Source organism: Lissotriton vulgaris, chromosome 1_1, assembly GCF_964263255.1.
Source record: "Lissotriton vulgaris chromosome 1_1, aLisVul1.2, whole genome shotgun sequence".
Lineage (NCBI taxonomy): Eukaryota > Metazoa > Chordata > Amphibia > Caudata > Salamandridae > Lissotriton > Lissotriton vulgaris.
The window spans coordinates 270,198,579-270,221,572 of NC_141685.1; the positions used below are offsets into that span (position 1 = coordinate 270,198,579).

General features: G+C 46.7%; 1 pseudogene; it reads left to right on the forward strand.

Moving 5' to 3' along the window:
* Nucleotides 1–3,545: 3,545 nt before the first annotated feature.
* Nucleotides 3,546–11,986, forward strand: LOC147746899 (uncharacterized; annotated as a pseudogene).
* Nucleotides 11,987–22,994: the final 11,008 nt, after the last annotated feature.

The following is a 22,994-nucleotide window of genomic DNA, read 5'->3' on the forward strand; positions in this document are numbered from 1 at the left end:
CCCTAGAAGTTATCCACTGTGGTCACTATAGTCGCTGAAATTTCATTACTTTCTCAGTGGTGAAGGGAAGATCAAATATTTCTTACAAACACCTATGGGTATTGTCTTGGGAGAGCAGTGTGGATGAGGGAGGTGTTATGTTTTGAATATGTCAAATCATGGTCTGGGGGGTTTTTCGTATGAGGCTTTACAGAAAGATGTTAACAGGATATTATAACACATCCTAGCTTTCTTTTCTGTGAACATTTTTTATTTGATTAAGAACATCGAAACATGGCTTATGCCTCAGTGATATGTAGTCATCATGTTCCGTTCCGTTGCTTATTTTGTTCTGCTGTTTACATGGCTGCTGAGAATGCAAAATAATGAAATCAGAGCTGTGTGAATAATAACTGCGTGAGCCCCGTGCTGAGGTGCATCATCAGAGCTGTGTGAATAATAACTGCGTCAGCCCCGTGCTGAGGTGCATCATCAGAGCTGTGTGAATAATAACAGCTGTGAGCCCATGCCTGAGATGCATCGTCAGAGCTGTGTGAATAATAACAGCTGTGACCCCCGTGCCTGAGGTTCATCATCAGAGCTGTATGAATAATAACAGCTGTGAGCCCGTGCCTGAGGTGCATCATCAGAGCTGTGTGAATAATAAGTGCGTCAGCCCCTTGCGTGAGGTGCATCATCAGAGCTGTGTGAATAATAACAGCTGTGAGCCCTTGCCTGAGGTGCATCATCAGAGCTGTGTGAATAATAACTGCGTCAGCCCCGTGCGTGAGGTGCATCATCAGAGCAGTGTGAATAATAACAGCTGTGAGAAACAGCATACTCTTGCACACACTCTCGCTGCTCACCAATTCAAAGTTTGCTAAAAAATTATGCAACGCATTGTCATACACAATGCCAATAACTCAAACTTTAATGCTGCGAGACCTATTGCATTGTAATTGCTTGTTTTGTTGTTGTTATTCTGCTTCAAAGTACTGTCACTTTTGTACTGGGAACGCAGAGTTCAATAGCTATTTTGTGAAAGTGTGTTAGAGTTTCAAAATCGGCAAATGTGACCTGTTTAATGAAGATGCTATTTTCTGGAAGGGCCTTTCCTTCTTTTACGTTTTGCATCCCTTGAATAATGTTTCCGTTTCGTTTTTCTAATTCTTGTTTTTTTTTGGTTAAGCTTTTAATATTGTTCGCAACATCCGTAATTAGTCGTAGTTTTGGGAGGAAAGTCTCAGGAAAGTTCACTCGATTGCCTTTCTCTGGTAAGAAATGGCCGCTTCTTTTGTTCCGGTTCATCCCCCTGGAACGTCGTTGGCGAATGGTTAAAGAGTTGTTATTTATTTTCACTGAAGTCGTGTGTGTGTGTTAATTATTGTGGGTTGTGATTGGTGTACTGTGTGAAGCAAAGCGATGATAGGTGGTTCTCATTTGTAACCCTGCCCCCAGTGTCACGCCATTGTTATTGAATCTGCGACGATGGAAGGCACGGCCATTTTTTCATGTGTGTTAATTATTGTGCGTTGTGATTGGTGTACTGTGTGAAGCAAAGCAATGATAGGTGGTTGTCATTTGTAATCCTGACCCCTTTGTCACGTTATTGTTATTGAATCCGCGACGATGGAAGGCACGCTCATTTTTTCATGAAATCCGACTAATGCGTCAATGTTGTCAGGGTAACGCCGACGAATGTTCGTATGTTGATGTTAGTATATTTGTGATACCGCGCACCTCTGTTGTTATATTTTGAAAAGTGTGTTATAAAGTCATTGAAAGCACATTCCCGCTATGTATGTAGTTGGAAGTGTGTGGTGAAGTGTGTAGCTTGCACAGTGAAATGCGGTTACGCCGACCAATGTGCGTATGTTGATGTTAATATATTTGTGATCCCGCGCACCTCTGTTGTCGGATTTGCAAATGCGCGTTATAAATCCAGTGAAAGCGCAATTCAGTGAAAGCGCATTCCCGCTATCTGTGCAGATCGAAGTGTGTGGTTAAGTCGCTTTGCCTATGTTTGTTCTTCGCCCTGTAAATGCCAGCATTTGTCCTTCGACACGCCCACGTTCTTCTTCCACACGACCGCCAACATTTGTTCTTTGACACGCCCACGTCCACGTTCTTCTTACACACGACCACGCCCATGCTAACGCCCACAAGGGACTACTTTTCCACTTTTGGAGTTTTTGCTTTTTTAATGTATATGGTGTAGACATCTATACCCTATGTCCTTCTGCTACATCTCCCCTTTCAAATGGTGTATTGGGTGTAGTGATTGGTGCAGTACTTTTTGAGATTACCTGGCTCAAAGGTTTGTGTTCTCTCTTTATAATAGTAGTATAGATTGAAAAAGTTTCCACTTAAAGCCCTGGTGACATCTGCCGCCCGTGCGCCTCAAGATGAGTCACGCATCTGCCCCTCCTTGCTCGATGGTGCGCTGCATTGTAAATGTGACGAATCTGTTCTGGCGCATCCCTGCTGATTTGCAGAGATCCGCCAGAAGACGTAAATATGCCCCCAAATGTTTACACCAGTGTACATTAAAATAAGCAGAAGCCAGGAGGACAATGTCAGGAAATCCAGTAGTGAAGTGGACGTTTTTTTTATTATACCTTTTCAACATAATAGACAGCAGCCACACTGCTCTACCACATAACCGTAACACATTGGCATCCTCAACTCCCCCTGCACCACCTCTAATCTGCTCTAATGACCATTTCTCTCACTGTATCTTGTCCATTTCTAACTATATCTTTTACTTAATATGTACCTGCTATGTTCATGTGCCATCACTATGTAAAGCGCTCTGATACTCTTGGGTCCAGCAGCGCTATATAAAACTTTTTAAATAAATAAATAAATAAATAAATAGCCAATAGCTCTAGTCATACAATTAAAAGGTCCCACAGGCCAGACCTATTGGCTATGCCAATGCTTGTTTAGTTGGGTGGTGGGCGAGTTTGGGGACAGGTTGGGGTTCAAAAGTGCCTCTAAGGTTCATCTCTTCAGGAGGCCCCGCCCCATCAAGGTCTCGCCCCCTCTTGACTCGTGAGATTGTTCAGGTTCTTGGCTGGTATGACGTGCCTGGTTGTCCGGAAATAAGCAAGGTACTCGAGATTATGCATACCCACAATTTTTTGCAAAGTCACAGCATACTTATGGATGGTATTTATTTAAAGTGAAGCTACAGATGTGTACCCAAATAGAGAAGAAATACGTGCGCTGTGATAACTGATGCGAAGAATGTTTAATGATAGTCGCTTTAGCATGTTTAGGGTGATGAATTCCAGAGTCATACAAGCAGAATTTCATGTTCTCAGGGTCTTGATACATGCAAGTCCCAGGCCCATGTATGTAAAGACATCTTCAGTTCAGTCATTGTAAATGGTTGTAAAACAGACCCCTTTCCTATCAGGTCTGGGGTAAGACAAGGCTGCCCGCTCTCGCCACCTCTGTTTGTTTTGGTTACAGAACTTCTTGCCGAGTACATCAGGAAGAACCCAAACATCAGAGGGGTCCAGACACCCGGCGACGCGAAGAAGGTCAAGTGTTTGCTGTACATGGACGATATCACCCTCTTCTGCGCGGATGGAGAATCAGTCAAATCCCTGCGGGAGGCGTGCACAGACTTCGGAAAGGCATCAGGGACGAGAATCAACGTGGACAAGTCGCAGGCCAAACTCTTCGGGCGATGGGACCTCTGCAACGAGCCTCTCCCCTTCCCCATCGAGACAGGACTGATGAAGATCCTCGGCGTCTGGTTTGGAGGACCAAGGCCAGCAGCAAAGAGCTGGAACGAACGCTTGACCAAGGTGAAGCAGAAACTGGGCCTCTGGAGCCTGAGAAACCTGAGCATTGAGGGGAAGGCTCTGGTGCTCAGGAACGACGCCCTGCCCGTGCTGCAATATGTGACACAGGCCTGGCCACTCCTGGCCAACGTAGCACGGGCCATAAACAGCAGGGTGTTCCACTTCATCTGGCACTCAAAGATGGACAAGGTGAAACGGTCGGTCATGCACAAGGAGCACCGCAAAGGGGGGAAGGCAGTCCCCGACATCCCAACAATCCTCAGGGCTTTCTTTGTGTGTGGCTGCGTCCGAATAACTCTGTTAAATATGAACAAGGACCACTCTGCCTACAAAGTCTTCCGCTTTTTCCTCCTCCCGGTGTGGAGACGACTGCGGGGGTGAGATTTTGATCGATTATCTTATCACCCTGATCCTTATCTCACTTGAGTCCCTATCTGAATCGATTATTGACTGTCATTGAGTAAAAGGCAAACCCACATAGATCAAATCAACCCCATAGACTGACGCAACTCTAAAGAACCACCTACTACTGGAAAGTTTTAAAGATTTATTATAATGCCAAAATCAGTTGCAAGTACAAACACCTCATTAGGAGGTTCAAAAGATATACAGGTAATAGAATGAACATGAACTCTCTAAGAGATCTCAATCGACAGAAGAAAACTACTAAAACCAATTCAAAAATCAATAAGTTGAATATCGTTGACACAAGATGAATCTGAAGCGTCATTTACAGAAAGAAATGAAACAGGTTAAACTGTCCCTACTCTATGCTAGATGACATCCCTACTTAACAAGCTCTTTACCTAAAAAGGTGTCAGCCGTTGAACTTTCAAAGAAGCTCAATACCTCTTAGTCTCAGATGGAAACCTATGTCGTGTAGCAGTACCCTTTCTGCCTACCCATCCGCTCTCTAAGAGTCCTCAGGCCTTCTGCTCCACCTCCTCCCCGGGGTACTGTCCCTAATACAAAATCACAGTATGGGTGGAACGCCCCTTTGAGACGCCCACCACGTATACATTTCACGTGGTCTTGCTTCTGTTTTTTTTCCATAGTTTCGTTTCTTTGGATCGTCTGTTAAGTTGACCTTGCTTCCCAGACGCCGTCTCCATCGTGCCGGTACCCCCATGACATTCCGGTTGACTCCTCCGGACCCAAGCCTATCTCCTCAAACAGAGCTCTATTCATAAAGCTTTTGATTGGTACCCCCCTTGCACCTGGAAACAGACACTTCGAAACAGGGCCCCAAATTCCAGGCTTCTCTTATCTTACTAGGCCGTAAAACTTCGACCAGCATTGGCAATTTGTTTTAACGAGACTTTTGACTTTTAACTCACACGTGCAGATCAAAGACAAGCCACTATCTCTCCGGGCTCACTAAATTATATGCAGTATTCTACACTCTGTGAACTCTTATTCCCTCAGCTTAAAATAACACGCTAACCTACCACACTAAAGTTATACAAAACACTTCTATAAAATATTGCCTTTAACTTATATATGTAAGCAAAATCATTGATTATAATGAATCCATGTCGCATAAAAGATGCAATTGTATCTTTCTTCTCACACAGTGCCGCGTGGTCTGCACGTTTCTTCATTTTACATTTTACATCTTTCTTCCTTTTACAGCTACATACATGGAACTCGATTAACACGTCTAATATTTCTAACCAGTCCCACACATTTCTACTTTAGCTCACACTCTATATGGATTTTCTACTTCTAATAAACACTCTAGAGTAAATACGAATACATTTTCTCACTTCTGCGGTTACATTGGCTAACTTTACGCCACAAGCTTGTAAATATGATGTATACATAATTTTCATTCAAATTTCGCTCTCTCAGTTCCCCCCTTTGATGACCTCTAGGGGTCATCACTAATATGTCAATTTGAATGTGTCACACAGAACTTATTGCAGAGCTCCCTCTTTTTACCGTTTCCAGAGCTCTCAAACTTCTGTATTGATTATCTTGCATAGCAGCTAATCTCCGCTCCTGCTCTCTCATGGATCTTTCCAACTTATTTGATCTATACCATCTGTACAGTCTCACTAAACCCCATAATATGATTATACAGATTAAGACTATGAAAATAGGCTTCAGAATATACCAGACAAAGCTCTTCCCGAGATTGGCAAACCAACCTCCAACTTTACCCATTCCATGACCTACTTTTTCCCAAACATTTACCCTTGTTAGGTCTTCAATCTCTTGGTGTATCTTAGTAATATTCTGTATAGCCTTCTCAAGAGGTTTTGAATTGTCTGGAATGTAAGTGCAACATTCCTGGACCTTCAAAGCCTTACAGACTCCGCCCTCTTTTGCTAGCAGAACGTCTAATGCAAGACGGTTCTGAAGAACCATTGCCCTAATCGATTGCATCTCTCCTTCCACCAGCATCAATGACCTTGCAGTACTGGCAGACAACCTATCTACAACTGTAGCTAATCTCCTGATCTTGACATCATTAAGTATCAAACCTAAAAGAGGAAACATGGCTCCAAATACGTCTCCAACTACTTCAGCATCTCCTGCATCCCTTTTCCCTCTTGCCGAAACCTTTCCCTCTATAATCTCCATATCCTTTGCATGATATATTTTGGGGAAGACAATTGCCAAATAACATGAACCATACCAATTGTCAGGCAACTTTACGTAGGCATTTCTTCCACATACAAAATATACATTAGGAATCACTTGCATCCCTTTCATGAAATCTTTCGTATAATATTCTAATCGAAAAGCGTGTTCACAACTAACTTCACCTACAAATACACTCTCATAGTACGTTTTACTTCGGGTCAGACATAACTTTCCTTTCTGTGTTCGATCCAAAGCTATTGGACCATTACTACCCTTCTTTTTGTGTGCCTTTTCCTCTTCAGTCCAATCTGTTTTCCATTGTCCTGACATTTTTAATATCTTCTGCCTCCTGTAACGGTCATCAACTTGACCAATAAACTTTTTCTCGATCTCTGACACCTTGCAGGTCAGATTATTTCGGCGTGCATATGAAGTATCTAATGTATCCCAAGGAAGGAAGAATTTAGCCAACCTATCTTCCTTCTTGTAATAGTCCCATTTGTTCATCTGTTTATAATTCGGGACTTCGGCAGTACCGAATCATAATTCGAAAAGTAGTATTCAAACCCCTCTCGACCATAAAATATACTGAGCAGTAAACTACATGTGATCCCATATGTCAATGGAAGGTGATGATATCGAATGCCTTCATCTACGGAAGCCGGCAATTGCATGCAGACATAACAATCCTTGGCCTCCATGGCATCAATATACTCATACAATAGTTTAGCATATGCGTTTGTCCTGAAATTTCCCTGTGACTCATCTACGTGTAACCTACGAGCCTCAGCTGCCAACAACGCCTTTTCCTGTATTACATTGCTCTCCTCCTTCTTTCCATCAAGAGCAGATTTCAAAGTCGTTACAGGCTTTACATCTCTTGTCTCAGTTCCACTTGCATGTCCCACTGTGTATGATACAGTAACTACTATGATTATGAGAAAAATTACTACTGCTATAAGTGTGCCTACTATGCATTTTGCTTTGCGGTTCGAACTGCCGGTTTCCATTTTATCAGATAGCGTAGCTTTCTTTGAAAAAAGTCTCTTTTGATTTCTTCACTCAGCTTACATTTGATTTTTCGGTCTACGAATCACACTTGAAAAATGACAAAGTCTCTTCACCACAAAGTCTCTTTATATTCAATAACAGACAACCCTAGCCCTTCTCCATCCACTAAATGGAGTCCCTAATTTTCTTCTTCTTTCCACTAGGCGCTAGGTTATCTTCTTTCTCACTGGTTTATTTACAAAGTCTTTAGATATCTACAATAATTCTGGTGCCAGCAGCCCTAATGGCGTATTCCAACAGTTCTAGACGAAGGATGGTTTCCTCTTGTGCTGGTACCGGATGACCCAAGGTTGGAAACTCTAATCTATTTAGCACCAAGTCCTTTATCCGGCTTAGATACAGGGGAACGGGGAGTGTGAACGTTAGCAACCCTTCAGTTTCGATTCCAGGTGTCAACAGCCGAACTTCCACCGTTACAATTGGATAGAGATTGTTCACTTGCACTTCCCTCACCCTCCCGGATCTCTGTCCCCAAGACATCTGCCGCCAGGTAGGTCCACTCAGGAGTGGCGTATCTTCGGCAGGGCACACGTACTCTCCTTGATCTTCTTGGACTCTCGGAGTCTGAGTCTGCTGCACCTTCGTCTAGGTCTGAGTCTTCAGAAATCGGGACAAGAGTTCTCTCTGGATTTGCTCTCAGGCTTGGCCTCCTTCTTCTTTCCGGCCAGCTAGCTTCTCCACTCCTTGTCCTCCTGCTTCTTGTTCTTGCACTTGACTCCGGACCACTTGCAGCTTGATCAGTGTCCGATTCGTACTCCCAGCTACTTTCTCCTTCTGTCGCAGCTTCAGTTTCGCTGGTGTATTGACCGTCCTCGGCCTGGTCAGATACGCTTTCAGTCTCCTCTAACACCTCTGCAGCTTGGCTGATCCCCTCTGTGGCTTCTCCGCTTTCAGCTGGATTTTCATCCGAGAGAGGAGCTGTTTCTTCCAGAGGTGCTGGAACTCTTCGAGTGTGTGAGGCGTGGATCCAGTTAGGCAAGCCTCCACACTTCACTGCAGTGTTCGTGACCAATATGACTTGGAAAGGTCCACGCCAGCGCACGTCTAGACAATTCTTCCTGACGTGTTTCTTCACCAGGACCCAGTCCCCCGGACACAGGTCGTGGCACAGGTCGTGAGACGACGGGACTTCGGCAGCCTGCACCGATCGTTTCACTCTTTCTTGGCGTCTGGTCAAACTCCGGTCGTACGCCGCCCTGAACCATGCATTGAGGGCTTCGAATTGTGTTGGCCTGGGTAGAGGTCTTGTTGCGAGCATTACTGCTTTCAACTGGTTCAACGCTTCCAACCTAAACGTTCCGAATCTCGGGAACGTCAGTTCCTCATTTCCCTCTGTTAACTTGCTCCACTCAGAGATCCATAGTATAGTATGTAACCCAACATTCACAGCCATGTAATAAGCTGGTGTGCCCTCCGGTGGGGCCTCTTCCCCAGCATATTTAGTTCCCTCTGTCTCTCTTAAAGATCGCCCTTAGACATTTAAAACACTTCATTTTTAAGACTCTACGATTTTCCTCAATTCTCTTCCTTGTTTACTTCCCGATGATGATGAGCCACCAATCCCTACGCGGCTTTCGCTGATCAGCCTATCCCAGCGCGGCTCTACACCGGCCAGCCTATCCCAGCGCGGCTCAACACCAACCAGCCTATCCCAGCGCGGCTCACTCTGACGTCACTCCTCCCCTTTGCAGCAGTTCCCCTCCTTTCTCAGCTCGTCTCCCGGTCATGCATGCGTCTCATTCATACACCGAAAAATGACTACTTCCGACCAAGCAATCACTTATCTTGACTGTACGTCCACAGTCGAACTGTAATTGTCACCTCAACTGACGAAGCGTCTTCCCTAACGGTCAGACGTTCGCCTTACTGATAGGTTACTTACACACAGTAAACGTCCGTCCAGCGTCCGTTTACTCATAGACTCACTCTTACGTTCCCCCTATCACGGTCCTGCGGGCGATCAATGGTACCTCATGACCCCCTTCACAATGGTAGACAATTACTCTGGATGTCCGATACACCGGAACCACTTAAGCCCTTCTCTGGACTTAAGATTTTCTCCGATTGCGCGCGCTCACAACCGTCTCTCAATCACACTACAGGCATTTGACTCCGCTTGACATTACAACACAGGTACAACACAAAACACCGCAATCTGGCAACGCATGACCCTTATACTCACTCTCGACCGACTCTGCTGCTTTTCTCTCGCACCGTCAGCACCTTCTTCGACAGGTGGCTCTTCTTCTGGTCATCGATGACTAGGGCCTTGGGGTAATCTTAACCTAACCTAGGTCGCCTTCCTCAAGAAGCCAACCATCTTTCTCTGCTACCAACTGCGGGCGTGAGATTTTGATCGATTATCTTATCACCCTGATCCTTATCTCACTTGAGTCCCTATCTGAATCGATTATTGACTGTCATTGAGTAAAAGGCAAACCCACATAGATCAAATCAACCCCATAGACTGACGCAACTCTAAAGAACCACCTACTACTGGAAAGTTTTAAAGATTTATTATAAAGCCAAAATCAGTTGCAAGTACAAACACCTCATTAGGAGGTTCAAAAGATATACAGGTAATAGAATGAACATGAACTCTCTAAGAGATCTCAATCGACAGAAGAAAACTACTAAAACCAATTCAAAAATCAATAAGTTGAATATCGTTGACACAAGATGAATCTGAAGCGTCATTTACAGAAAGAAATGAAACAGGTTAAACTGTCCCTACTCTATGCTAGATGACATCCCTACTTAACAAGCTCTTTACCTAAAAAGGTGTCAGCCGTTGAACTTCCGAAGAAGCTCAATACCTCTTAGTCTCAGATGGAAACCTATGTCGTGTAGCAGTACCCTTTCTGCCCACACATCCTCAGGCCATCTGCTCTACCTCCTCCCCGGGGTACTGTCCCTAATACAAAATCACAGTATGGGTGGAACGCCCCTTTGAGACGCCCACCACGTATACATTTCACGTGGTCTTGCTTCTGGTTTTTTTCCATAGTTTCGTTTCTTTGGATCGTCTGTTAAGTTGACCTTGCTTCCCAGGCGCCGTCTCCATCGTGCCGGTACCCCCATGACATTCCGGTTGACTCCTCCGGACCCGAGCCTATCTCCTCAAACAGAGCTCTATTCATAAAGCTTTTGATTGGTACCCCCTTGCACCGGGAAACAGACACTTCGAAACAGGGCCCCATATTCCAGGCTTCTCTTATCTTACTAGGCCGTAAAACTTCGACCAGCATTGGCAATTTGTTTTAACGAGACTTTTGACTTTTAACTCACACGTGCAGATCAAAGACAAGCCACTATCTCTCCGGGCTCACTAAATTATATGCAGTATTCTACACTCTGTGAACTCTTATTCCCTCAGCTTAAAATAACACGCTAACCTACCACACTAAAGTTATACAAAACACTTCTATAAAATATTGCCTTTAACTTATATATGTAAGCAAAATCATTGATTATAATGAATCCATGTCGCATAAAAGATGCAATTGTATCTTTCTTCTCACACAGTGCCGCGTGGTCTGCACGTTTCTTCATTTTACATTTTACATCTTTCTTCATTTTACAGCTACATACATGGAACCTGATTAACACGTCTAATATTTCTAAACAGCCCCACACATTTCTACTTTAGCTCACACTCTATATGGATTTTCTACTTCTAATAAACACTCTAGAGTAAATACGAATACATTTTCTCACTTCTGCGGTTACATTGGCTAACTTTACGCCACAAGCTTGTAAATATGATGTATACATAATTTTCATTCAAATTTCGCTCTCTCACGGCTGGGATGGGATAAGTGGGAAAATGCAGTAACTTTCAACTGGGACCTACCATGGTACTACAGGGAGGTGGAAAAGTTTGTGGGTGAATTTGGGCTGAACTGCGTCATCCCTTGCCTTTGGAAGCCCAAGACAATCCGCAAACTGATCAGGACCAGGGACACCGCCGAACCAGTAAGCGACCTGCCCCCAGCAATGGCAGCGCACGTGTGGGGGAATGTATCCTCCCCAAGTCTGACCAACAGACACAAGGACATAGCATCGATGTCTGTGAAGGGGGGCCTGCCAGTAAGGTCCTTCATGCACAGCAGAGGCCTGTGCCCGCACAGGAACTGTCAAAGGGGATGCCCCGCAGAGGAATCTGCACACCATCTCTTCTGGGCCTGCCCCTTTGCCCTGAGACTACGGGCTGTCTTACGCCAAGAACTGCTAGCTCTCATCCCCTACGAGAACATTACTGAACAGTCCATGATGTACGGGCTGTTTCCAGGGACACACACAGAGGAAGCTATCCAGGGGTGCTGAGGCTCCTTTGCTGTATTAAAGGCATTCTCCTGTTCGCCAGGACCCGCCTGGTGACCAATGGAGAGGTGGTGAACCGAGAAGGGTGCCGCAGGATGGTGCTCATAGAGACTATGCAGCCATGGACAAGCAGAAAAGTGATGAAGGGGAAGAACTGTAACACCCCCACCCCCCCTACCCCACTAGACTCTTTAAAGTGGCCCCATTAATAACTGCAAACGCTATCTGCAGACATTCTTGAACCCCAAACTGACGACTTGTAAAATGTTTAAATACATTGATTAAAAGTTAAAGTGGACTGCCTTCCCTAAGGGGGAGGTACCACTTCCTTGAAAACTATGTATCGCAAACTTTTAAGCACTTAATAAAAGTCTTTCCCCCAAAACTAAAAAAAAACCTAAAAAAAGCACTCCGTGTGTCAATGATCGGCCGGCCTCGAATCTTGTTGAATATATGGATATGGGATATCTCTGCATGTATAAAGATCTATAGCGCTGTTACATATGATTCGTGTAATGTATCCGTTTCGTAATGGAGGGCAGACCGGTGCCTCCAGTGAGTTGTTCCGATGGTAAAGAGCTACTATTTTGAGTTACAATATAACTTTTAACATCTGTAGATGTGTGGAAGCCTTAACTAACAATTACGGTGAAATGCAGAACACTGAACTTATTTAGAACAGGCAATGTCAATGCTTGTTTAGTTTAGTTTTTTTTTGGGGGGGGGGGGGTTATGGACAGGTTGGGGTTCAAATGTGCCTCTTAGGTACTTCTCTTCAGGAGGCCCCGCCCCTTCAAGGCGCCCCCTCCCCCCTCTTCATAGGGTGAGATTGTTCCACAGCTTGGCTGGTATGACGTGCTGGTTGTCCGGATATAAGCAAGGTACTCGGGAATATGCATACCCACAATCCCTTGTAAAGCCACTGCATACATATGGATGGTATTTATTTAAAGTGAAGCTACAGAGGTGAATCTTTGAGAATACCATCTGGAGAAGAAATACGTGCGCTGTGATAACTGATGCGAAGAATGTTTAATGATAGTCGCTCTAACATTTTTAAGGTGATAAATTTTTGAGTCATAGAAGCAGAATAGCACGCTCTATTGAAAGAAAACGAGTCCAGGGCGCAGTCATGTGCACTTCGTGTGGCGATGATCAGCGTCGTGGTTTGTTGAATTTTTGGAGATCTCTGCATGTGTAGAGATCTACATCGCTGTTAAAAGAGTAATGTGATAATTACCAGTTATATACTGGAGGGCAGACCGTTGCTTACAGAGAGTAGTTCCTTTTAGAAAGATGTCCTATATTGTGTAAAATATAACTTTTAATGTCTGCAGATGTGTTCAAGCCTTTACAAACAATTACGGTGAAATGCAGAACTCTGAACTTTTAGAACAGACAATGTCAATGCTTGTTTAGATAATTTTTTTTGGGTGGGTGGGTGGGGGAGTTTATGGACAGGTTGGGGTTCAAATGTGCCTCTTAGGTACTTCTCTTCAGGAGGCCCCGCCCCTTCAAGGCCGCTCCCCTCTTCATAGGGTGAGATTGTTCCACAGCTTGGCTGGTATGACGTGCCTGGTTGTCCGGAAATATGCAAGGTCCTCGAGAATATGCATACCCACAATCCCTTGCATAGCCACAGCATACTTATTCGCAACTGTCAGATATAGGGGCAATGCATAGCCACAGCATACTTATTTGCAACTGTCAGATATAGGGGCAATTCAAGGCGCTAGGCCTGCGTCACCCTGGCTTGTCCGGGGCCAGGCTGCGTGTCGGGGAGGGGGAGGGTAGATAGTCCAGTGTGGACCCTCGGCTACTAGACCCTGCGGCTGGGCCTTCGACCTCTGGCTTGTCCAGAGCAGGCTGTGCCATAGGGAATAGGAACCTGGGTGAAGGGCTGCTGCAGGGCAGTATCGTTCCTCCGAATTTGGGAACTCTTCTTTGCCAGTTTGGATGACCGTCGCTGAGGGGGAGGAGACCCTGGCTGAGAGCCAGGCAGGGTCATTTCACCACTATAGTTCTGGGATTTACAGTGAGCCCCCTCGGGGCCCCTATTTGAGCAGGGGTCCCTAAGGAAGCAGGGCGCTGCACACGGCGAGAATCCATTGCGGCCTGTCGGGACCTCCGGCCACAGCTTTGCACCAAAGCTGACCAAGGATCACCGGCCACAAGGGATGCGAGGCGTTGCCCCTTGCCCCTGACCCCTGCAAAGTGCCCCCACACCTCCGAGGAGAGGAAACACGGAGGGGTGAAGGAGGCTGCCGGGAGACTTCAAGATTCACCCTGCAGTACCGCCTTTTGCCCCAAGAGGGCCGGGCCGGAGCAGTGAAGCAACCTTGAGGGGAGTCTGGGTCCCGGTTCTTACTCGGAAGTCGCTGGAGGCACACGCGAGAGAGGAAGGCTTCTCCCCCCTTTAACATTAACACCGCGGAGCAGGAATCTCTCCCTCTACCCGCCAGCAAACCCACCCCAAACAGCAGTGGGGACTCGCACCACCACCCGAGTGCACCCCGGTTTGAGGCGCAGAAAAGCCCTACCGCCCGATTCATGTACCTAAATTGCGCTCGCAAGGGGCCGGATTCTGAGAATCCGGCCCTTTGCGAGAGCGATTTTTGCATTTGGGATTCAGCATCCCAAATGCAAAAATCGCTAATTGCGATGTCGCAAATGTGCGAGGAATTACATTTAAGGAATCTCTATTAGAGATTCCTTAAATGCAATTCAACATCCAATTTAAATTTGCGAATTCGCAATTTCTAGGCGCAATTTACCGTGAGGTCAGACCTCGTGGTAAATTGCGAAAACTCAGAAAAATGCATTTAAATGCATTTTTCTGAGTTGCATGTTACACACACACATGTCCTCTGGACATGTGTGTGTGCAACACCTGTGTGAAATTTCATTTGAGGGGTGCTACAGGGTGTCCTGTGGACACCCCTGGCACCCTTCAAATCGCAATCTTATTTGCGATTAGCTAATTGCTAATCGCAAATAAGGAATACTCCCCATTCATTCCTATGGGCCTTTTGGCCCATAGGAATGAATGGCGAGTTATTCCTTATTTGCGATTAGCAAGTTGCTAATCGCAAATAAGGAATCAGTAGGAATCGCATTTTATTATGCGATTCCTACATGATTACCGTTTTGCGAGACCTTAATAGCGAATCGCTATGATTCGCTATTAGGGGCTCGCAAAACTGCCTGTTGATGAATCAGGCTGTAAGGGCCTTATTTATGAGGCCTTGCGTCAGTGGGAACAGCTCATTAAAGAATTAACAGGACAGGCATCCCTGTCCTATGAACTGGTTCTATATGGGTTGGGCATGAATTGCAATGTAAATAAAGAAAGGACACTATGGAGAATAATAAACTGCGTGAAAGAGGCGATGTGGGAAAACAGGAACCTTTCCTTGTATAAACACCAAGCAATCACGGAAAAAGAATGCCAAAAACTTGTTTTCACTAAAATGTTCTCTTACATGTGCACAGGCACCCATATATTTGGACAAGAGTGGGCAAAAGAAACCTGGAAAATCAGGAGTTGGTCTGGATGGGTAAAATGAGAAATCTTGATGGAAAACCACCAAAGATAGCCTGATGCGCTTCTTTGAGAATGGTTAAATGTACAGCACCCAAATATAAGGGACTGCTTGAAATGTAAACCTGACAAATAATTTTTAAAAAAGTATATTTTTACAAAAAAAAAAATCAGGGTCAAAACAAAGGTTCACCTGGGAAGCAGAAAGTGACAAAGTCAAATCAAGAATTGGTTTCATTTTCACCTCCAAAAATATAAAAGCAAGGAATTATGAAACAAACGAGTGTGGTATGTCAGACCACAAAATCTTGAAATCAACCAGGAAGATATACTCGACAACCTCGCCAATCTTGGACTCAAGCAGCTGGTGTCCGCCCCCACCCACCTCGCCGGACACACACTCAACGCAGTCTTCTCTTCCTGCACAGACATCGACTTCAGCCATGCCACAGAGCTTCAATGGACGGACCACAGCTGCGTCCACTTCACCTTCAAGAGAACGACGACCCACCACCACCAGCAACAGGCCGCCCGCAGAAGCTGGAACAAGATCACAGCAGACCAGCTCGCCACCTCCCTGAGCCAGCACCCTCCTGCCAGCTCAGCAAACCCCAGCCAGGCCGCCGACAACCTCACGAAGTGGATCAGCATCTGCGCGGACGAACTCGCCCCGCTGAGGACCCCGCCCAGCAGACCCGGCAGCAAGAAAGCCCCGTGGTTCACCGACGAACTCAAGAGCTCCAAGAAGAAATGCCGAGCCCTCGAGAAAGTCTGGAGAAGGGAACCTACACCGGACAACAGGACCACCTTCAAGCTGGCCACCCGGAAGCACCACCAGCTGATCCGCGCCGCCAAGAAAACTGCATTCAAGGACCGGCTGGACAACAACGCACACAACTGCAAGGAACTCTTCAACATCGTGAAAGAGCTATCCAACCCCAGCGCAGGAAACAACGACATCACCCCATCGCAAGACCTCTGCAACTCCCTCGCTTCATACTTCCACAACAAGATCGCGGACATACACAACAGCTTCAACAACCAACCAACGCACACCAAGACCGAACAACCACCCCCCACCACCACCCTCCACGCCTGGACCCCGATCAGCACCGAAGACACCATCCTCACGATGAACTCCATCCACTCCGGATCACCGACCGACCCCTGCCCTCACCACGTCTTCAACAAGGCCGACGCTGTCATCGCACCCCACCTGCGAGACATCATCAACACATCCTTTGACACCGCCACCTTCCCTGAGAGCTGGAAGCACGCCGAACTCAGCGCTCTACTCAAGAAACCCACTGCGGACCCTACCGAACTCAAGAATTACCGCCCCATCTCGCTCCTCCCGTTTCCAGCCAAAGTCATCGAGAAGACCGTCAGATGGCCGCCTTCCTCGAGACGAATGGATCCCTCGACCCCTCACAGTCCGGCTTCCGAGCCAATCACAGCACCGAGACCGCCCTCATCGCCGCCACCGATGACATCCGAGCCCTGATGGACAACAGAGAAACAGCGGCCCTCATCCTCCTAGACCTCTCCGCGGCATTCAACACTGTCTGCCACCGCACCCTAGCTCAGCGCCTCAGCAACGTCGGAATCCTGGACAAGGCGCTGGAATGGATCATCTCCTTCCTCGACGGACGAACACAGAGAGTCCGCCTACCACCATACAAGTCAGAGGCCACCGAAGTCATCTGCGGCGTCCCTCAAGGATCCTCACTGAGCCCCACCCTCCTCAATGTCTACATGAGCCCCCTCGCGGCCATCGCACGCCAACACAACCTCAACATAATCTCCTACGCCGACGACACCCAGCTGATCCTCTCCCTGACCAACGACCACGCCGCCGCCAGAGCCAACCTGCACGAAGGGATGAAAGAGGTAGCCGAGTGGATGACGACCAGCCGCCTGAAACTGAACTCGGACAAGACGGAGGTCCTCATCCTGGGCTCTTCACCCTCCGCCTGGGACGACTCCTGGTGGCCTCCCGCCCTGGGCACCGCACCCAAACCGACAGACCATGCACGCAACCTGGGCTTCATCCTGGACTCCTCCCTCTCCATGACCAGGCAAGTCAACAACGTCTCCTCGGCGTGCTTCAACATCCTACGCATGCTACGGAAGATCTTCTGGTGGATCCCCACCGAGACCAGGAAGACCGTCACCCAGGCCCTCGTCACTAGCCGACTGGACTACGGCAACGCCCTCTACGCCGGTACCACCGCCAAGCTCCAGAAGAGACTCCAGCGGATCCAGAACGCCTCAGCCAGACTCATCCTCGACATCCCACGAACCAGATACATCTCCGGACATCTGAGAGACCTCCACTGGCTCCCCGTCAACAAAAGAATCACCTTCCGCCTCCTCACCCACGCACACAAAGCCCTACACGACCAAGGCCCGAGCTACCTCAACAGCCGAATCAACTTCTACGCTCCCAAACGCCACCTCCGATCAGCCAACCACGCCCTCGCCGCCGTCCCCCGCATCCGAAGAGCGACTACAGGAGGAAGGTCCTTCTCCTACCTGGCCGCCAAGACCTGGAACTCCCTCCCGACCGACCTGCGCCTGACCCAAGACCACCTCTCCTTCAGGAAGAAGCTGAAGACCTGGCTGTTCGAGCAGTAGCGGCACCCCCCCACCCCCAGCGCCTTGAGACCCTACGGGTAGGTAGTGCGCTCTATAAATGTCACTGATTGATTGATATGAAAAAATTACAGTGATATGTACAACAACTTAACAACTAGAAAGGTAAGTTTCCCATCCTTAGCAGAATGGTGGGAAGAGGTAAAAAAACAAACAAAACTTTTTTTCAGAAAACAGAGCATGATCAAAAGCAAGGAAAACTTTCAAAAATTTGATGAAATACAACAAAGAATGATCACGCTAGAAAACCTGGAAAGGGGTGGAATGGAAGTAGGGGAGGAAAGAGAAAAAACTAAAACAGAACTGAAAGAATGGCTGAAACAACGAGGGAAAGAACACATTTTTAACTCCAGGGTCAAGATCTTTGAGGAAGATGAAAAGTGCTTAAGGTTCTTTTTCAAAAAGGCACACAAGTGCAAAAGGTAATGAATGAACTGAAAGACACAAATGGACAAACACAAAAGGGCACAGAGAAAGTAGAGAAAATAACAACAGCCTTTTTTCCCAATTGTACAAAAAAGAGCCATCAGATATAAGTGCATGTGAAGATTTTCTAGGGTCTTTGCAGAGCTCTTTATCCCAAGAGGAACAACATTTTCTAACCACCCCCATTTCAGGAGAAGAACTCTTCCAAATCATTCAGGAAGCCCCAAAAAGGATCAGCCCCTGGGCAAGACGGCCTTCCATGGGAGTTTTACAAAGCTTTCTGGGGGCTTATTGCAAAGGATTTTTGGAGTCTGTTGAAAGAATGCTTGGAAAAAAATGTTTTGCCCCCCTCCTTTCCACAGGGCATCATCAAACTGCTGGAGAAAAAGGGGGACAAGCTGGACATCAACAATTGGAGGCCAATCACCCTCTTGAATGTGGACAGTAACAGTGGCGGTTCGTCCATTGGGGGCGTTGGGGCGTTGCCCCATTAGCCAGACGACCGTCACTGACACTGTCATTACTGCGCGCACCAAAAAGTACAATTATGAGACAACAACAACAGCCCGAGTGCCGAGTGAGTCATAATGATTTGGGTCGGAGACTCGGAGTACTGTCACAACAATAGTGACGTCATCGCGATCTCAGAAGGTGGGGGGCGGGCCTGCAGCAGAGAGTGAGGGAGGGCAGCAGTAGTGTGCGCATTTAGGACAAGTCATTTTTATGACTTGCCCACGCATGTGCACAAATACAGTAGCCCCTTCCCTCCTCCTCCCTCCCCCTAGCACTCATACAGGCAGAGACCCGGGGGAGCCGGGTCTCATTATGGGCAGTATTAGCCCTGCTCTGTAGCCAATCCTGGCGCAGTGGCGATGTAATGCTGCGCCAGGATTGGCTGTTTTACCGCGCACGAGGTGGGTGGGTGGCTGGCTGTGCTTAGCCTGCCGCACTGTATGGCCAATCACCAGTGCCCATTGGCGGCAACCATGTAGTCAGTGGTGATTGGCCGGCGTTGGCCGCTGTCGGGACGTCACTCGTCCTGGCGTGGACTGCCACAACAACAACACCAGAGCCACGAGGAGACTACCTCGCGACTCAGACCTCGTGACTCGTGCCTGCCTGTGCATGGTCATCATTGTCTTCTTCTGTGACTGTCGAGTGACTGACAAACAAGAGTCTGTCAGTCAGTTCTGATAAAACCGTCCGCGTAAGCTTTTTTATGGTGGTGGTAGCATCATACGGGGTGGGATGGTAAAATAATAAAAAGGTGTGTATCCCACTGTTGGCCACTTTCCGAGTAACCGCTTTGCTTGATTCATGTCTGAGGAAAGGCCAGAGTCGTATTGTTATGCGGAGTCCCAACAAACAGGTAGTTATGGAAGACAGACCACATAGGCCTGGGTGGCGCTGTCTCTCGGCCTCTTCAAAGCGGGCAGCGGCGCTGTCCGATTAGTAAACACTGCAGTTAAAACAGAGATCGCTGAGGGCTTAGATTCACACCCCATCAAGTGCCCGCTGAGAGGCTAAATAACTCATTAACTGCCGCCCTCACATCAGGCTTTGAATACACAAATGATTAGTATAGGCCTCAGCGCGGTCTGGGTCCCGGTCCTGTCAGAGGTGGGGTGACTGCCAGCGGCGCACGTCTCCCCACAGACCCCCATATCCTCACACACAGCCTCGCCTCTAGCCCTTTATAAACCTCTGTTTATGTTGTAGCCAGTCCCAGGGTGACGTATTACTGCTGCAGTCCAGTAAGTGCTTTATTGAATGTTTTGGTGCCTGTGTGTATGTATGCTTGTAAATGTATATACACAGTTCTTCCGTGAATGGGTGTCTGCATTTCTGTGCATGTGTGTCTGTGAATGGATGGGTGTAATTGTGTACGTGTGTGCTTGTGAATGGATGGATGGGCATATCTGAGTGTGTGAATAGTTGGGTGTGCGTGTGTGACCTCCCCACTACTCCTCTAATTAATCAGCCACCACTACACTGTTTTGTATATTCCAGCTGGAAGGGCAGATGAGATGGCTACCATGGGAGGATTATTTTATCCTCATGCACAGAGAGATACAAAAGGCAGTCCGTCGATACACGTCACATGTGCGAGTATGGAAGAGGATGTTGTCTTGTGAAGGAAACCTAAATAATATTAAGGGCCCCACAGCGGTTATGTGTGGTATGTCGACTGATACACCACAAAAGGTTTGACCTGCAGCAGGCTTTGTTCTATAATTGGAATATTTAATGATTCAGTCGAGGCGGATACAGGAAGAGAGCCAGGTCGAGATGGAGAAGTGGATTGAAGGGCCTACGTAGCTTAAGTGTTGTTTCCACCAGTGATTCTCCACAAAGAAGCAAAATACCTCCACTTGGAAGTTGGAACCATGTCGCACCACATCAGTCTCCGAAATCCACATTCCCAACTCTTTTAAGGATGGCCCATTGGATTTGTGCTTCTCTTTTCTACTTTCCATCTTTCTTTCCATCTTTGCTTTCTACTTTCCTTCCTTCTTTCAGACTCTCATTTCCTTCTTTTATCTTTTGTCTTCTTTAATCATGTTTCATTCCATTGCCACCCTTTATCCCCACCCCAAACTTGCAGTATTATTTACTAGCTTCTGTTTCAGGCTTGTGGCCTGCGACTAACAGATAGAAGTTAAGAAGTGTCAATAAGAATTGTTTAAACTGTCCACTGAAAACGAGCTGAACGTATGTCTCTACTCCCTACTGCATGGTGGTCGAGAGACGAATATAGTTCCAGGTGCCTAGAAGCAGTTCAATCCAGGTGCTAGACCATTGACTAAAAAGGCCTAAAGGTAGAGGGCATTTATTTTCGGTGCACCAAAGAGCAGTGGCAATGTGCTCTGCACACAGATTTTTTTTTAATCGCAGCTGATAGATGTTAAACATGTATTACTGAAATTACATTCTATTACAAGTATTTCGATTTGAAACACAAGGAAGTAAAGTGATTTGCCCAGAATCACATGACGTTTGGTCAAGTGCGATGCTGGGATTAAGGGCCAGGCTAGCAATTTAGGAATTGTATTAGATCTCTTTCCTGTGGTCTGATAAGTGTCATCTTCTTTGGTGAAGGTACCCATGGGCCCAATAGGAAAATATTTCCTCTGAATTTTCCACTGAAAAATTAAATATACCCCTAACATCTCTTGCTTAAAGTTCTCATCCTATGAGTGATGTCCGAATAGATCACAAACCCTAGCAGGCATTATCAGAGGAACAGTTTAATGTTCTTATTGTTGGAGATTGTAAGAGATGCAAGACTGGCTAGAGAGAACTCCTTTCCCCCAACACTGGAGGGCCCCTTTGAAATTCAAGTCAGGGACCTAGGATTTATACCACTTCCTGTCTACACAGTGAGGCATTAATCAGGCACAATTAGTAGACTAGGCAGCAGAAGAGCATACAGATTCACTTGTCAGATAATACAAAGGTTAGCTGGTAATTTGGACTTTGCAGAATAGGACAACCCCCAGGATCTGTGAGGTACTCAGAAATGCATTATATCTCAGTCTGTTATGAAGCTCTGTGGTTATACTGAATAAGCAGCTACATATGTTATATGTCATCTCTTTAATAATGTAATACCTGCACTTTCACAATTGCTTTCTTAACATTCCTGCTATTCTCAAATTTGCTTGAAAATGCACCATTTTCCCACTCTTTTTTCAAAATTTTCGAACCTTGGGTGGTTCGGGCTCGCTCGCTACGCTCACTCGCTACGGTGAGGTATGACAACCGTTTTACGCCCCATCACTTTCAAATGTCACTGGACAGTAAGAGCCTAAGTAAAGTCCTGGCAGGAAGATGCAGAAAGGTGCTGGTCTCCATTGTGCACCCAGACCAAACATGTGCGGTCCCAGGAAGTAAAATCTGGCACAGCTTGACCATCATTAGAGACACCTTGAGGTTAGCGAAAGATAGGGGGAATCCACTAGCTATCTTGGCCCTTGATTTCCAGAAAGCCTTTGACTCCCTAAGTCATGAAGACCTTTTCAAAGTGCTCAGGAAAATGGGATTCCCAGAAGGTTTCAACAAAACTGTTGGCTTAATATACACTGGATGTGAAAGCCAGGTCCTTATAAAGGGTACACTATCTGAGGGGTTCCACATTGAATCAGGGGTCAGACAGGGATGCCCCTTATCACCGGAACTCTTTGTATGTACAATTGAACCTCTCCTATGTGCCATCAGGAAGGACACGTGCATAACTGGCCCTCTGGTACCGGGCAACCAAGGCAAACAGGTCAAATGTGTAGCATACATGGACGATGTCACCATTGCTTGCATTGACGCTAAATCGATAAAAAGAACTTTCCTTAAAACCCAACTCTTTTTCCTAGCAGCTGGGCTACAGGTGAATGTGGAGAAAACGCACTGCATGACGATGGGACAATGGGACAAACTGTCTCAGCTGCCAGTGAAACCTTCCAAAGACCCAGTAAAAATACTGGGGATTCTTTTTTCACAGGACATGAAGGGAGAAATAAACTGGGAGAAGATCCAGACAAAGCTCAAGCAGAAAATGGCGCTCTGGACGACAAGAAAACTTTCCCTGGAAGGGAAAGTCT